General features: G+C 34.0%; 1 non-coding gene across 1 annotated transcript; it reads left to right on the top strand.

Annotated features, from left to right (window-relative positions):
- The first annotated feature begins 18,035 nt into the window (after window positions 1–18,035).
- LOC133820710 (small nucleolar RNA R71) lies at window positions 18,036–18,142 on the top strand. The gene has a single exon (XR_009887111.1). It is a non-coding gene; the product is annotated as a small nucleolar RNA R71 (small nucleolar RNA).
- Window positions 18,143–18,538: the final 396 nt, after the last annotated feature.

Here is an 18,538-nt window from a genome sequence, read left to right as displayed (position 1 = left end):
TGAGAGAGTTAATTAACTTCATTGCTTGATTAAATGCTTATGTATAATATTATATAATTTATATATATATATATATATCTTCTCACTCTATCTATATTAATATTAAGTTGAGTGGTAGTAGTCATGTAATATTGCTTACAATAGGGTTAGGTGTCACGTGCCTTAATCGTGAAAAGTGGGGTTGTATCATGGATAATGGGTTTGTATTCCTAGTATTAAAGATGATCCAACTTTTCATAATAAAATAAAATTTTATACTAAATTTATTATATTATACAAAAGAAACTATATATATATATACACACATATATTATTGTAAAGATTATATGAGAGTGAGTTACATGGGATCAAAATATATATGACACATACTGCTGTAATTAGTGAGAGCAGTGTTTGCTGACACATATCACAGTTGTCCAAAGCAAAATGTATCATTATATCATCTTTTTACAATTTTTTTTATATATATATAAATCTATACATAATAAATTTATATGGTGATTTGATTATAGTATATGGGGGACCCCTACCTTGGTGCACAGCTAGCAGTGTGCTTAATTGCTCTCTAAATGCTTTGGTTTTATGATGATTCAAATCAACATTATTACATATTATTAGATCAATTTTATAATAGGAGTCTCATTTTAGCTCCTATCGTTAGGAGTGTTTCTGTTTCTAACATAAATTTGTGTAATTTTTTATATTTAATCTTAATTTATCTATATGATTGAGAGTCAAATTTTCTGGCTTTATAATTAGCTGTGTACGTGTTTTATAAATCTGTGTGTATATATATAGAGGAGAGTTAGATTTTAGATATGTATAGATATTCGTGACATGCATTAATTATAAGTGTAATGCTTTGCATGGAAGGAAGATATCATTATTGTTAGGGTACTACCATTAATAATTTTGTTTTGAGAATTTATCGACAGATTTGTCACTTACTGATCACGTGAGAAGCGTATGTATATGCCGATATATATATATGTGTGTGTGTGTGTACAAGTACACATTTATGTATGCTATACATTATATAGTGCATTTTCCAAAACACGGTTTATATATATACAACTTTGGCATCACATCATCATCATTGATTGATAATACATAGGATAATCGAATTACAAAGTTTGTATATATGAGATTCTCTCTAGGCCAAATGGCAATCTATGTTGAAAAACTAGCAGTTTTGTTGGAAAATAATGAGAAGTGACATCGAACTATGATTCCCTAAAAAAACACGAACTTAAATGATCATGACTATAATTTTTTTAATATATAAATCTATTAAAAATTCATTTTTTTAACTTAGTTTTCGATCTCTGAAAACTTCTTTCTTTATTTAATGCCTCTTTTTAAATTTTATATAACAAATGCCCATTAATCCTAATCAAATTACCTCTTCGGTCTCTCATAATCAAATTACCTCTTCGGTATCTCTAAATCAAATTTTGTACTCATGCCTGAAAGTTTTCAGTTTTATTAAATTTTTTAACATATAAAATATCGATCAAGTGCACTATATTTATTTATATGAGTAAGCAAAGGCAAGGATTTGATCCCTTTAGTATAAAAGAAAAAAAGAGAGTTATACCTCTCATAATCCTCAAGTGATTGAAGTTCACAAATTTGAATTAATCCAATCTTACTTTCTAAATGCATCTTGGATAGGGATGTAAATGCCCACCCCGCCAAAGAACCGCTCCGACCTGCTAAGCTCATGCCCCGCCCCGTTAAGGCTTTTGATGCAGGTCTAGTCAGACCCGCCTCGGATGTGATGGGGTGGGTCGGACCCGACCCGATAATATATTTTTTTTAATAAAAAAAGACTAATTTTAAAAAAAATGTTACAATATAAAAATAAATGGCAAAAAAATTTGTCATACAGATGGAAATGAGGGCCTAAATTTTTTTTTTAAATGGTCTTGCATACTTAAATAAAATAAAATTTAATATATTTTAAAGCATAACATCAATTTTCTCTTATATCTCTCTTATATATATTTTGTGTTATTTATATATATTTGGATTGTGGATCACCCTAAATACTGGTAGTAATTAGTTTTTTTTAAAAAAATCTTTATTACAAAAAAAAAACAACAACAACCGGGTCGGGTCGTGATCTGACTCGCTTCAATTGCTAGCGGGTCAGGTCGGATCTCGACCCGCTCCGTTTTTGCCCTGCTTATATCTAGATCAGGGGTCGCCCTGTCAGCTGGACTCCGACCAGCCCCGATCCATCGAGTTTTTTTGTCATCCCGAATCTTGGAAATTAATTTAATCCATTTATCAATTTAAGGTAAATACTTTCTTATGTTAATTAAAATTGTAGATTTTTGAATAATGGCTGGAATGATTTTATTCATCAAAGAATTACATATTAATAGGCAGATTACAAAGCTATACAATTAACCTAGGTCAACTAATCTCCTAAAAATCAGGGATATACAATATATTAGGATATAAGATTATTCTGTTTCCCGAAATAATTGATACAAAATAAATATAAAATATTTACATAATTCTACACTCCCCCTCAAGTTGGGTAATGTATATCAAACATTCCCAGCTTGCACACTAATTCATCAAAGACAGTTCTGGGAAGGGCTTTGGTAAGAACATCGGCTATTTGAAGTCTTAATGGAGTATAGATAGTTTGAATTGTGGCACTCTCAATCTTCTCAGTGATGAAGTGTCGATCTATCTCAATATGTTTTGTCCTGTCATGATGAACAGGATTTTTAGCGATACTAATAGCAGCCTGATTATCACAAAGCATTTTAATGGACTCTCCTGCAAATAGTCGTAGTTCACTCAATAATCGTTTTAGCCAAATCCCTTCACAAACACCTAGAGCAAAAGCTCTAAATTCTGCTTCAGCTGAACTTCTGGAAACCACTGATTGTTTCTTACTTCTCCAAGTCACTAGATTACCCCAAACATAAGAACAATATCCTGAAGTACTCCTCCTATCTGTTACGTCTCCTGCCCAGTCTGCATCAGTGTAGACTTTGATCTCTCTGCTATCACTTTTCTTGAATAGAAGACCTTTCCCAGGATTCATCTTGAGGTATCTTAAGATTCTAGTAACAGCTTCCATGTGTTCTTCAGTAGGATTGTTCATGTATTGACTGACAACACTAACTGAAAAACCAATGTCAGGTCTGGTATGAGATAGGTAAATCAGGCGTCCAACTAACCTTTGATATCTCCCCCTGTCTACTGGTGTCATGTCCTTTCCTGAACCCATTTTCTTGTTGGAATCCATTGGAGTTGGGGCAGGTTTGCATCCAAGCATTCCTGTTTCCTTCAATAAGTCTAGAACGCACTTACGTTGAGAAACAAATATGCCATGTCTTGATCGAGCAATTTCCATGCCAAGAAAATATCTAAGATAACCAAGATCTTTAATCTCGAATTCCTTAGAAAAGAACTCTTTCAATCTCTCCATTTCCTCCTTGTAGTCACCTGTAAGTATTATGTCATCTACATAGACAATTAGGATAGCTATCCTTTTATCTGACGAGAATCTAACAAACAAAGTGTGATCTGCTTGACACTGAGTATACCCATTCTGTATGATTTCTTTAGTGAATCTACCAAACCATGCCCGTGGCGATTGTTTAAGACCGTACAAAGATTTCTTGAGTTTGCACACTTTGTTCTGATTTGAGGAGTTCTCGAAGCCTGACGGAATGTCCATATAAACTTCTTCTTCAAGGTCGCCGTTTAGGAATGCATTTTTCACATCAAGTTGATGGAGGGGCCAATCTTTATTTGCAGCAAGGGATAATAGAACACGTACAGTGTTAAGCTTGGCAACAGGCGCAAACGTTTCTTGATAATCGATTCCGTAAGACTGAGTGAAGCCTTTAGCAACAAGGCGAGCTTTAAACCTCTCAACGCTCCCATCTGCTTTATGGTTAACGGTAAAGACCCACTTGCAACCCACGGATCTCTTCCCAGGTGGTAGACTTGTGATTGTCCAAGTATTGTTTTTCACCAAAGCACTAATCTCATTTGCTACAGCCTCTTTCCATCGAGAATCAGTCAGAGCCTCTTGAATTGTTTGAGGAATCTGTATGTTATCAATAACAGAGACAAATGCCTGATAGGATGGTGATAGTGCTTTGTAAGATACAAAATTACCAATTGGATGCTCTGTACATGCGCGAACTCCCTTCCTCAATGCAATCGGCAAATCTAAATCATCATTTATTTGCACAACCTTATCATGGTTAGAGTTACTTAAACCTTAATGAGTTTCTGGAGAATGAGGATCCGGTTCCGATGCATGGTGGTCCTCCAGATGTGTTGTGTGCTCTATATCTTTACCAGAGTTTTTCCTTCTCGTATAGACACGAATTTCTGGTTCTTGACAAGGTGCAAGAGCCATGGGTGGACTTGGACAATTTTCAATGATTTGGGAACCCATGAGTTTAGAGGAAGATGAAACTTGATTTTATATGACTTGAGAGTCGGAAGAATCCTCATGGTGAACACTAGGAGATGAAGTATTATTAATACTCGGAATAGTGTCCCAAAGATGAGATTCACCTGCATTCTCCCCCTGAATCTCAGATTTGTAGTAAGCATGATTTTCAAAAAAGGTGACATCCATAGTGTTATACATTTTCCGAGTTATAGGTGAATAACATTTATAACCCTTTTGATGAGAGGAATAACCAAGAAAAATGCATTTGATAGATTTAGGGTCTAGCTTACTACGATTTTGAGAATGAAGATGAACGAAGGCGGTGCAGCCAAAGATCTTAGGATCAAGAAGACTAATGAATTTTGTATGAGGGAATTCTCTCAAAACCGTGTGACATGGAGTTTGAAAGTTGAGTACTCGAGATGGCATTCGGTTGATTAGATAGGTGGCTGTAAGAACAGCTTCACCCCAGAAATGTTTGGGGACCTGAGTAGAAAACATGAGAGAACGAGCAACTTCTAAAATATGTCTATTTTTCCGTTCAGCAACCCCATTTTGTTGAGGAGTATCAACACAAGAGCTTAAGTGTATAATGCCTTGTTGTGTGAGATAAGGATCGAGGATAGAATTGAAGAAATCTTTGGCATTGTCGGTCTTGAGGATTTGAATTTTAGTAAGAAACTGAGTTTGAATCATAGAATGAAAAGTTTTAAAAATTTCACTTACTTCTGATTTTGATTTCATGAGAAACACCCAAGTTAATCTAGTATGATCATCGATAAAAGATACAAACCATCTATGTCCAGTTATATTGTTTACGCGTGAGGGACCCCACACATCACTATGGATCAATGAAAAAGGTTTGGAAGATTTATATGGTATTCTAGAATAGGTATTTCGAGTGTGTTTTGCAAATTGACAGATTTCACAACAAAAAAGTTTCGGATTTTTATTAGTAAATAAAGATGGAAACATTTTTGACAAATATAGAAAATTTGGATGACCAAGACGATAGTGCCACAACATAATATCACTATCTTTATTTGAAATAGACTGATTATTTAAAGAAAACAAACTGAATTTCGGAGCTATCCTAACGGATGGAGTGTAATCTTGTAGGATATAGAGCCCAGAACACATCTTAGCACTGCCAATCATCTTCCCCGAATCCAATTCCTGAAACACACACAAATTCGAGTAAAACTTAGTCACACAGTTTAGGTCACGAGTAAATTTACTAATACACAGTAAATTACAATCCAGTTTAGGCACATAGAGAACAGAAGTGAGAGTTAGGTTCTGATTTATGTTGACTGAACCCAAACCCTCAACCTTAGAGAACGTGCCATCTGCAATTTTCACTGTATGATGCTCTGGACTTGTGTGAAATTCAGAAAAATATTTGCATCTCCTGTCATATGATCTGATGCCCCCGAATCAAGAATCCAAGGGTTAGTAGTTCTTTTATTGACAATAAAAGCTACTGAAAGGTTACCTTTCATGGCCAAATGTCCTGTACCAGGTGTAGTATCAGGCTTTGCAGTGATGTGTGACTGACTTAGGAGTTTCTGAAGTGCCTCTAGCTGCGCTTTAGTGAATGGTGATGAATCAGATGTGTCCCCATTTCCTATAACAGCAGCAGTATTTAGAGTGGCAGCGACGTTCCCGTGACTCTCTTTGTCTTTCCATGATTTCGGCTTCCAATCGGCAGGCTTTCCATGAAGTTTCCAGCAAGTTTCTCTGAAATGCCCAGGTTTGCGACAGTGATCACACCATGGTCGACCCTTCTGCTGTCCTCTTGCAGCAAGAGCAGAGGACTCTTGAGTAGAAGGAAGAGGAGAAGCGCCCATCATGACCTTCTTTCTGCTTTCTTCATGTCGAACCTCTGAGAATGCTTCTTTGACGGTTGGAAGTGGCTTGATACTCATGATCCTACTCCTGACAGCATCAAGTTCCTTGTTGAGACCATGAAGAAATTTGAAAGTTCTCCTTTTCTCTACAATACTCCTGTATAGAGCAGTATCATCTGCACACTTCCAAGAATAAGTTTCAAATAAATCTAATTGATGCCAAAAACGAGTAAGAGTGTTAAAATATTGTGTGACTGTAGTATCTTCTTTGCAGAGATCATAAAGAGCAGCTTCAATCTCAAATAATTATGATGTATTATCAGAACTAGAATAAGAGTCTTTGACAGCATCCCAAAGTTCCTTGGCTGTCGAATATAAAAGAAAATTTTCTTCTATATCATTATTCATTGAACTAACCAGCCAAGATTTGATCATGTGGTTATCTGTTTTCCAATTTTTATACTTTGGATCGTCTGGTTTTGGAGTCTCAATCTCCCCTGTGAGATATTCTTCCTTCCCCTTTCCACCGATATACATCATTACTGACTGTGACCACTGAAGATAATTATGGCCATTGAACTTGTGGCTGGTGACCAGAGAAACAGCATCATTACTATGAGATGAAGAACCTATTGATGCATGTGGATTAGAGAGGGTTGATGGATAGGAGGATGCGTCTGAGTTTAGGCTTTCTTTTCCAGTAGCCATGAAGAATGTGATGCGTTGAAAAGATGAGAAGGGCTGGTACGATTTTAGGGGCTGGTGCGTTTAGGGCAGAGAAGAAAAGAAGCAAAAAAAATACGATTAGGGCATAGAATTTTCAACGTGCTCTGATACCATGTAGATTTTTGAATAATGGCTGGAATGATTTTATTCATCAAAGAATTACATATTAATAGGCAGATTACAAAGCTATACAATTAACCTAGGTCAACTAATCTCCTAAAAATCAGGGATATACAATATATTAGGATATAAGATTATTCTGTTTCCCTAAATAATTGATACAAAATAAATATAAAATATTTACATAATTCTACAAAAAATATTAAAAACGAGTATTTCTCTCTTCTTTTTTACTTTAGTCTTATTTAAATCATTGTAGTGTGTTTTTTCTTTGATAGGGAATCAACTCATTTAACAAACCACAGCTTGCAAAAGAATAAAATCATCCAACAATGCATGATTAGCAGCAAAGAAAAGAGTTTCATTCCACAAGGCACTAGCTTTAAAAGATAAAGCAAAATTGGCTAAACAATGATTAGCAATCCTAAATTTGAACTTAAAACCCAAAATCCCTGACATAGGGATCAGAGATCTAATACTTGTAATAATGTTATTATTGTTCAAAAAATAGTGTGTTACATTATTTTAAAGTGATATTTTGAGGATGATTTTTTTTATTGAGACTCACTTGTTATTAGTGAGATATCTTTGGAGATTTATGTTCTCTTCCATGAGTACATAAAAATCAAGTATTAATATGCTCAAAATGGTTAGGGGTGAATGAGAAATTGTCACCTAAAGTAGGCAAAATAATATAGAAAATAATGAGATTTGTGTTAGTTCCATATGGAAATTTGAGTACCATTTCAAAGGAGTGTATATATAATTCCATAACTTTACCTTGATAAGTTGATAACTTTACAAGAGAAAGTCAAAGGAGACTTTCTCTTGAGCACACAAGGGGGGTGCAAATCATTGTGAGTGGAGAAAAAACACATGCATCCTGCGGGCACGAATGTAGGCCCATAAAGCCCAGTTTGCGTATGCTTATTTTGCAACCCATTTTTTATTTTTCCCTCCAAATTCAACCAAAATATTCTAAAATACTCTAGAAACGAATTTGGGAGATCTCATCCTTGCCTTACACGAAAATTGCTTCATATTAATCAATTTTGGACAGTTAGCCAAAATTAATTTTTTTGGAGAGTTACCTAATTTTGTTTGCTTCATTCTCAAGCACTTGATCCCCCTTGAAGGCTATCAATAGAGAGCTTCACCTCATTATTTCACGCACCTTCAAAAATCACTCTCTTATTTTTAAAATTCTCTCTATCTCTTGGTCGAAATTTTCTTGGTTTCTGGTTGAGACTCCTCTAAGTTCATACCATATGGCGTCGAAGCTCTCTTAGTCCTCAGTTAGATTTTAGTATTCTTAGACATTGGTCAGTACATGCCTATTTTCTAACAATCATTATCACAACAATAAGGTTCCTTGTTGCTCAAAAGTTTAACTATCATTAGGTAGTCTGTTTCAATTAAAAAATTCACAGTCAATATCCCTCGCCAGTTACAGACCACTTCTTATTGTAAAGAGTTCAATAGGACTTCATATAAGCAAGGAAATAACGTGGTTTTAGCAGTCATCACACCCCCTTTGTGGTCACGGGCAACTACACGCAACTTGTTGCAATGCTCAACTTTCTTTAGACTTGCATTGACATTGATTTTATAGTACCAATCTTAATCTTAAAAGGGGAAGCCAAATTTCCACTTTTCTTTGCGCCATTTGTACCCTTCCACTTGTAGTGTTCCTATATTCATGCAAAAGCTTGGAGCACCAATTAAGCATATCACACTCAGCAAGGATAGATTTACAACCATTTTTCATGTACCATATTTGTCAAGTGTCCCCACAACAAATTAACAGTTCAAAGTTATCCTTTGAAAGCATACTTGGCAGTTTGGATGAAGAAGTAATTGAATCAGGATCAAAATATTTTTTTAATACGTTTTTAGTAGCCTCCCTTTTCCAAGTATTAATGATCTTTAGGTAACACCATAGAACATGACTAATATCCTCCACCTAGCCTCCTCTACATCTCTTACGATTTGGATAAATGAAAACTCTCTTACAAAGAACAACTCGATTGGTATGCATCCACTAAAGGGTTTAGCATGTGAAAAAAGTGTTTGATTTTTGGTGGAACTCTCAATTTCCAAAGAAACTCCCACCATGACTTTGTTTTCCTTATCATATGCTTTTGCACTCTCCACAAAGGTCCATGACAACTTTATAACCACTCCACACATTATACTCCCCATTCTTCGTGTAAATGCCAAATTTGTCTTTTAACCAACTATATTCACTAGGAATCTTTAAAATCAGATTGGTATTATCCTCATATAATGCCCTTTTGATAAAATGCACATTCTAATAGCCATTTCCCGATTTAAGATCAATAACATGCAAGTTTTCGGGGGATTGTGAGGTTTATCGAAAATTTTGAAACTAGAAGAGAAAGGCAACCAAGGATCATCAATCACTCTAACATCATTACCATTTTCTATTCTTCATCTATACCCTTATAAATGGATCTCATTCCCCCACATAAGACTTGTCCACAACACAGAGGAATTAGAGCCACATTTAGCTTCAAAGATGTTACAATTAGGAAAATAACATTCTTTAAGAACTTTACATGATGAAGAACTAAGATTTCTAATGAATTTCTAAATTTATTTTGCAAGTAGATCTTGATTAAAAAAGCTCCAGGTTTCGAAAGCTTAACTCTTTTTTCTTTATGTCCACGGTGTTTTTGCTAAACTCCTTTTTCTTGACTTTGTTCCATCTATTCAACATGTACGCATGTTGTGATTAGTTACATATAATGCATAAGTAGTTCAACACAATCTGGTGTGGAATACTAGGTTTGTTGAACTTTTTGAGATCATGAAAGGGATTAGGCAAGTAGCTTACAGATTAGCCTTGCCCCAGCATTGGCAGGGATTCACAAGGTGTTTCATGTATCGACGCTAATAAGAGATATGTGTCGGATACTACACATGTATTTAGTTATGAGACCCTGGAATTACAACGGGGTTTATCTGGTGAAGAGAAGCTAGTGAAGCTTGTAACTCCCTACTTCCTTAGAGTCGTTACCATGTGAATTAAAAATGTGCCATTAGCTCGCTAATCGAGGTTTTAGGTTAAAAGTTTGATTAAACTGAAATAAAACTCGTTTAATGACATTAATTATAAAAATTTGGACATTCATTGAAAACATAAAAAGTTATACAGTTGGATACAATTAAGGTCGACCTAAGCGACAAAGTGGTTCATTACAGTATTTTCCCCAAAATAACCCTGGACGTGCCAGCCAGGTAGGCCGAACATGTACCCAACTGCCAGCCAGTTCTAATACGCCGGCAACGACGCCAAAAACTTGTTGAGCCCAAAAGAGGGTGTTTTAATAATTATACTCACAAGTGCACGAATCGTTTCGGAATATAATGTTCATGTAAGTACAAGGTCGAACCCATGTGAGTTGACTAACATCAAAAGAAACTATTTCAAACAAAGCAAGAAGATTCTAACCTAGTTCCAAATATTTGATGAGATTTTGCTTTAGAAAAATAAAAGACAAGTAATAAAAAGATTAATGATTAAATAGAAAAATTGTTTTCAAATGAGATATGTACAATAAGATTATTAAGATATTAGAATCCACAAAATGCAAGTTCAATAATATTTATAAGTATATTGATTCCCAAGTTTAGATATAGTTGAAATAAATCACACTATATTTTTTTCAAAATACATTTTCTATTCAAGCACAAGTTACTTTAAAAAAGGTAGGATTTTTCTTCACTTACATAAGATATAATTTCTAAGTATTAGTTGTGTTACAACCTAATGAAACTACAAATAATCAAAGAGATTATGTTTAGGAAAAATATGATACTTATGCTCTAAGAATTAGATGTGAACAATTTAATGAAAAACATTTAATCAAAGAATATCATATTTTTGCATAATGAAAAACTAAGTGTAATATGCTTTAACAATTAATAATAGATGAAAAATGCATATCTTTGATATAAAAATCCATAAACAATGTTGCACAAATGGGAAATCAACATACAATAAAAATACTATTTAGTTACATTTTGCTTCATCATCATCTTTATAATCTTGAAAAAAGATTAGAAGCTCATAACTAGATTGAAATAAAAATTACAAAATAACATACTTGACATGCTCTTCAAAAGATGAAAATGGTAGAGAGAACATAGTGAAAATAAGAGAGAGAAATATGGAGTGTAGAAGAGGTTGAAAAGATGAATAAGAGACCCCCAAATGGTCTTACAAGACTCTATTTATAGGCAAAATATGGAGATTAAATTAACCAAATTAAAATAAATAAATTGATTAATTTCATTGTGTTGGGAAATGGTAGGATAAATAGAGTAAGTGTAAGGGTATTGGAAAGATGAAATGTTTTGTTGGATGGAAGATTAGTGAAAAACTAGGGTGAAAAAAATGAATTAGGAATGTTTATTTAGGTAAGAAAAATAGGGAAGAGTGAATTGATATTTGAGTGAAAAGAAAAAAAAATATTGGGAAGAAAAATGTGACTTTTTGGCTTTTGGTGGCTGTGTTGGCAGCTGGTTCAGCTGCCAAGGCGTGGTGGGCCTGATTGGGCCGAAATGGGCAAGGTGCTGAAAGTAGTGGGCCTGTGTTGGCGAATTGGGCCACGGCTGGTGGGCTGTGCTGGGCCGAAGGCTGGAAGGAGATGTTTGCTGAAGAAGCTGGGAGGCAGCTTGGTACGGACGGATGGCTGGAGCTTTGGAGGCTGGCGTTGGAGACAGGTGGCGGCAGGAGGCGTGGCCTTTGGTGGCTGCTGCAGGAGGAGAAGCGTGAATCAAGGAAGCTGGGACTCGGGCCTGGTGGAGAGGCAGCAGCTGAATGTTGGGCCTTGGATGTTGGCGGGCTGGGCCTGACGCGGGCCCAGGGGGAGAAGGTGGCAAGAGGACAAATGCCACATTTCATGCTATTTTCTTTCAAATTTGCCACTCTTTTTTCCTTTCTTTTCTTTTCTTTTCAAAGCCAAAAAAATACAACTTACTCCCTACAAAATAAACATAAATTAAATCAAATTCAAATATTTTCAATTATAAAATAAATCATATTAGTTCATTGAAAATATTAATTAAAACTTAATTTAATTAAATATTTAGTTTCACTAAAACAACATTTTTTTTACCTCAAACTAAACAACATTAATTCAAATAATTAACTACAACATTTTACAACAAAATAACTATAAAATTACACAAAAATAAATAACATCAAAATAAGCCCAATAAATTCAAAATTACTTTAAAACTTAATAACTTAATTAAAAACTTAAGAACTAAATCATTTTTAGCTTAAAAAATGTGGTAAAATAACTCTAATTTCTAGAGTTATCACACCCCCAAACTTAGAATTTTGCTAGTCCTCAAGCAAAAGAAAAATAAAAAACACTCATTTTTTTTATTTGGTAATATAAAAAATGTCCTCAAAGATTGCATATTGAAAATAGTTTATAAAAAAAATATGAATCAAAATTAACCTTATGTAATTAATTCCATAGTCAATCTTGCTTTGAAAATATATTTTAAATTAGAAGTCCAAAACTATTTATCAAGTTATTATGTGAATTTTGGAAAAATTGTTGTAATAAACTATTTATTTCACATATTATGATGAATAATTTTGTTTTCAAAATTTCATTTTTTTTTAAGCAAAATAGACCCAAGAATTAAACACAAAGCTTAAGAAAGATTCATATATTTTTTAAACTAAAATCAAACTCAATCAAGAGTATTATCATAGGAAAAATGGATATCACCAAAGGGGGGTTTTTTTTTTAAATAATTTTTTTTATAGAAAATAAAGTATAAAAGCACAAAACTATATATATATATTACTAGAAAAATAATATTAAACATATATAAATATATATGTATATTTTTTTCTTGTTTTTTTTTTTAAAAAATTCTACCATTTTCAAACACATGAAAGAAGTAACCATATAAACCCACTACCCCCCAAACTTAATTTATGCATTATCCTCAATGTATCAAAATACAAATATAAATTGAAGCGTGAAAGAGTTTAGAGTTTAGAATGGTCGTACCTCATCATGGGGCATTGTCAAGAGTGCAACAAAAAGGAAACAAAAATCAAAACAAGAAGTTAACCTAAAACATAAATAAAACACACATTTACCAATAATTGATGAGAGCGATCAAGGACCATGGTAAATAGGATCCTCAAGAAGGATTTCATCCACTTTAGCAGTTTTCAATTCTAAAAATGGTTTCAATTTTTTTCCATTCACTTTGAATACATTACCATTATTAGGATTTCCAATTTCAATGGCTCCATGTGGAAAAACAGTGCGAACAATGTATGGACCTACCCACCTAGAGCGTAACTTCCCCGGGAAGAGATGCAAACGAGAATTGTATAAAATGAATTTTTGACCAGGAGAGAAATCTTTTCGCAAAATGTTTTTGTCATGGTAAATCTTCATTCGATCCTTATATTTTTTGGAATAGTCATATGCATCATGCCTAAGCTCTTCTAACTCATTTAATTGAAGCTTTCTTCTCTCACCCGCTTTGTCTAAGGAAAAATTCAATTGCTTAATTGCCCAATAGGCTCTATGTTCTAGCTCAACGGGTAAGTGACATGCCTTTCCATACACAAGTCTATAGGGAGACATTCCAATGGGTGTTTTGTATGCAGTTCGATATGCCCATAATGGATCAATGAGTCTTAAGGACCAATTATTCCTAGTTGGATTGACAGTTTTCTCTGAGATGTGCTTAATTTCCCTATTTGATATTTCAACTTGACCACTAGTTTGTGGGTGATAAGGTGTAGTGACTTTATGTGTAATACCATATTGTTTCATTAAATGCTCAAAAGATCTATTACAAAAGTGTGTACCGTTATCACTAATGATAGCACGTGGTGAGCCAAAATGGTAGAAAATATTTTCTTTCAAAAACTAAGCACAACTTTATGGTCATTTGTGTGGCATGCAACAGCTTCAACCCATTTAGACACATAATCAACACCAACAAGAATGTACAAGTTACCAAAAGAGTTAGGAAATTGACCCATAAAATCAATGCCCCAAACATCAAATATTTCAACAATAAGGATAGGATTCAAAGGAATCATGTTTCTTCTAGTTACACTTCCTAACATTTGACAACGTTCGCAAGATTTGCAATAAACATACGTGTCATGAAAAATAGTAGGCCAATAAAATCCACATTGTAAAATTTTCAAAGCATTTTTCTTACCACTAAAATGTCCACCACATGCATGATCATGACAAAAATATATGATTTTAGTTTGATCACAATTTGGAATGCATCTCCTTATTATTTGATCAGGACAATATTTAAACAAATAAGGATCATCCCACATGAAATTTTTCACTTCAGAATAAAATTTATATTTGTCATGCTTCGACCAATGAGAAGGAATTTCACCAGTGACCAAATAATTCACAATGTCAGCATACCAAGGCAAAGAAGATATATGCATGAGTTGTTCATCAGGAAAAGTTTCAGTTATAGTGGTGGAGTCATTATTAGTCTCAACAACAATTCTAGACAAATGATCAGCAACAACATTTTCAGAACCTTTTTTATCTCGTATCTCTAAATCAAATTATTGTAAAAGCAAGATCCAACGAATTAAGCGAGATTTAGCATCTTTTTTCGACAAGAGATATTTCAATGTAGCATGATCAGAATAGACAATTATTTTAGATCCTAACAAATAAGACCTAAATTTCTCCAATGCAAACACAACAACAAGCAATTCTTTTTCAGTTGTAGAATAATTTAATTGAGCATCGTTCAAAGTTTTGCTAGCATAGTAGATTACATGAGGTAACTTGTTAATTCCTTATCCTAGAACAACACCAATAGCATAATCAAAAGCATCACACATTATTTCAAAAGGAATATTCCAATCAGGAGGGCGAATAATAGGTGCACTAGTCAAAGGGGATTTCAATCTTTCAAAGGCAACATGGCAATCATTATCAAAGACAAAAGCATTTTCTTTTCCCAGCAAATGACATAATGGGCGTGAAATTTTGCTAAAGTCTTTTATGAATCTTCTATAAAAACCGGCATGGCCTAAGAATGATCTAATTTCTTTTATTGTTTTAGGTGGGGGAAGTTTTGAAATAAGGTCAACTTTTGCTTTATCAACTTCTATTCCCTCAGATGAGATTACATGACCTAAAACAATTCTTTTTTTAACCATAAAATGACATTTTTCCCAATTAAGAACTAAATTATTTTCTTTGCAACGAATTAAAACAAGAGAAAGATGGTGCAAACAGTCATCAAAAGAATTTCCAAACACAGAAAAATCATCCATAAACACTTCAAGATTTCTTTCAACCATATCAGAAAATATTGCAATCATACATCTTTGAAAAGTTGCAGGAGCATTACAAAGACCAAAAGGCATGCGACGATATGCAAAGGTTCCAAAAGGGCAAGTGAAGGTAGTCTTTTCTTGATCTTCAGGGGCAATGGGGATTTGGTTATATCCCGAATAGCCATCAAGAAAACAATAATATGCATGGCCAACTAAACGTTCAAGCATTTGATCAATAAAGGGTAAAGGAAAGTGGTCTTTTCTAGTAACATTATTTAGCTTTCTATAGTCTATACACACTCTCCACCCCGTTTGTACTCGAGTAGGGATTAATTCATTTTTCTCATTTTCAATAACTGTGATCCCAGACTTTTTAGGCACTACTTGGACTGGACTAACCCATTGACTATCAGAAATAGGGTAAATGATACCTACATCTAACAGTTTAAGTACTTCTTCCCTAACGACCTCTTTCATATTTGGATTTAACCTTCTTTGACATTCCTGAGAGGTTTTAGCATTTTCTTCTAGATGGATTCTATGCATACATATGGATGGGCTAATTCCCTTGATGTCTCCAATAGTCCAACCTATGGTTTCCTTATGTTTTCTAAGGACATTTAACAATTTATCTTCTTGTTCTTTATCTAAAGCAGATGCTATGATAACAGGCAAGGTTTCAGACTCTCCTAGAAAAGCATATTTTAAATTTTCTGGCAAAGGTTTAAGGTCTAACTTTGGAGACTCGGAAATTGATTGAACATGATCTAAGGGTGAAAAGGGTTCAACTTTGGTTTCATTTAAGGGTATAGACTCTAACAAAGAATTCACATCATCATTAAAATCATCAATATGCAAGTTCATACCAAAGTATTTTTCACAAAAATCAAGTAAGTCATTTCCATCATCTTCACACATACTCTCTATCATGTTAACTCCGTGCACTTCCTCACACTCAACAGATTTAGCAACATTAAAAACATTTAATTCAACAGTCATGTTTCCAAAAGATAATTTCAATACACCATTACGACAGTTGATAATTGCATTAGATGTAGCTAAAAATGGTCTACCCAGAATGATGGGTATTTGAGCATGAGCATTTTCAACAGGTTGAGTGTCAAGAACAATAAGTCCACAGGGAAATAGAATTTATCCACTTTAATTAAAACATCTTCTACAATACCTCTAGGGATTTTCACTGAACGATCGGCTAATTGAAGTGTTATAGAAGTTGGTTTTAATTCTCCTAGACCAAGTTGCTTATACACAGAATAAGGCAGTAAATTCACACTAGCTCCTAAATCAAGCAAAGCTTTGTTAATAAAATGATCGCCAATGATGCATGAAATTATTGGACAACCAGGATCTTTATATTTCACAAGGCTTTTATGTTGAATTATGGAGCTAACTTGTTCAGTTAAAAACGTCTTTTTTTGGAACATTTGTGTTTCTTCTGACAGTGCAAAGGTCTTTTAAGAATTTAGAATAGGCAGGAATTTGTTTAATGGCATCTAAGAAATGAATGTTGATGCTTACTTGTTTGAAAACTTCTAAGATGTCACTATATTGGTTGCCTTTCTTGAGTGGAATTAATCTTTGTGGAAAATGAGCTTTTGGGATGGAAGGAAGGATTTGAGCATCATCTTTTGAAAGGTCATTTGTGTTGGAACTTTGAGGTTGGCTTTGGTCTTTTTCAACTTGAGGTATGTAATCGGGTTTGACAATTTGTTTTCTGGACCTAAGAGTTGAAATAGACTTAGCTTCTTCTTTATGACTAGGAGCTCCTATTTCATATTGGCCTTTAGGATTTGGGATGGGTTGGCTAGGAAATCTTCCTTTTTCTCTCTCGGTTACAGCATTAGCAAGTTGACCCAATTGTGTCTCGAGTTTGGCAATGGATTGAGACTGATTTTGTAAGATTTGTTGGGTGGATTGCATGAATTGTTGTAAGGTATCTTCTAAGGAAGGTTTTCTTTGTGGAGGGTAAGGTTGACTTGGTTGGGCATGATTTGGATTTGGCATGTTGAATTGGTTTCCTTGATTCATTTGTGGTTGGTTTTTTCTCCATGAAAAATTAGGATGGTTTCTCCAATTTGGATTGTATGTGTTGGAAAATGGGCTATCAGAAGAATGTTTTCCATATGAATGTAAAGCATTAGCCTCTTCAGAAAATGTTTCAATAAAAGAAGGACATGATTGAGCATTATGACATGAACTAGCACATAAAGAACAAACATCTTTTTTAGGTTGCACATGAGAATTCATAGATTGACTTATTACTAAGGCTTCTACTTTTCTTGCTAATTTATCAAATGATGTTCTTAAATCACTTTCTTCTTTTATTTCATATTTTCCTTCTCTTTCTAGTGAAGGGTTGGCTCTAGACCTTGGCTCAGAATAATTCCATTGTTGTGAATTAACAGACAATTCTTCGAGAGCGTCCCAAGCATCTTGCCCTTGCAATTTTAAAAAATTTCCAGTATGCATAGATTGAATCATTTGTCGATTTGAAGGGGTTAAACCATCATAAAAATATTTTACAAGTCTCCATTTTTCAAAACCATGGTGGGGACATTTTAATAATAAATCTTTAAATCTTTCCCAACATTCATAAAATTCTTCGTTATCTTTTTGATAAAATTCGGAGATTTCTCTTCTTAAACTATCAATTTTGGACATGGGGAAAAATTTAGCAAGGAATTTATTAAAAAGTTGATCCCAAGTAGTTATGGTTCTAGTTGGAAGTGAGTTTAACCAAGCTTTGGCTCTATCTTTTAAAGAAAAAGGAAACAACCTAAGTTTAACCGACTCATCTGAAATTTTTTGAAAACGAAAGGTTGAGCAAATTTCCAAAAAGTCTTTTACATGCATGTATGGATCCTCTCTTTCTAAACCATAAAATGATGGTGACAATTGAATGATTGATGGTTTAAGTTCAAAATGAGTGGCATTAGTAGTGGGCAAAACAATGCATGACGGAGCATTAGATGAAATAGGTGAAAAGTATTCAAGAAGAGTTTTTTCTTGCACAACATTAGGTTCTTGTTCCATTATGCTTAA

This window comes from Humulus lupulus, chromosome 2 (genome assembly GCF_963169125.1).
Source record: "Humulus lupulus chromosome 2, drHumLupu1.1, whole genome shotgun sequence".
Lineage (NCBI taxonomy): Eukaryota > Viridiplantae > Streptophyta > Magnoliopsida > Rosales > Cannabaceae > Humulus > Humulus lupulus.
The sequence above is the reverse complement of the archived record's forward strand: the minus strand, read 5'-3'. Positions and strand labels throughout refer to the sequence as shown.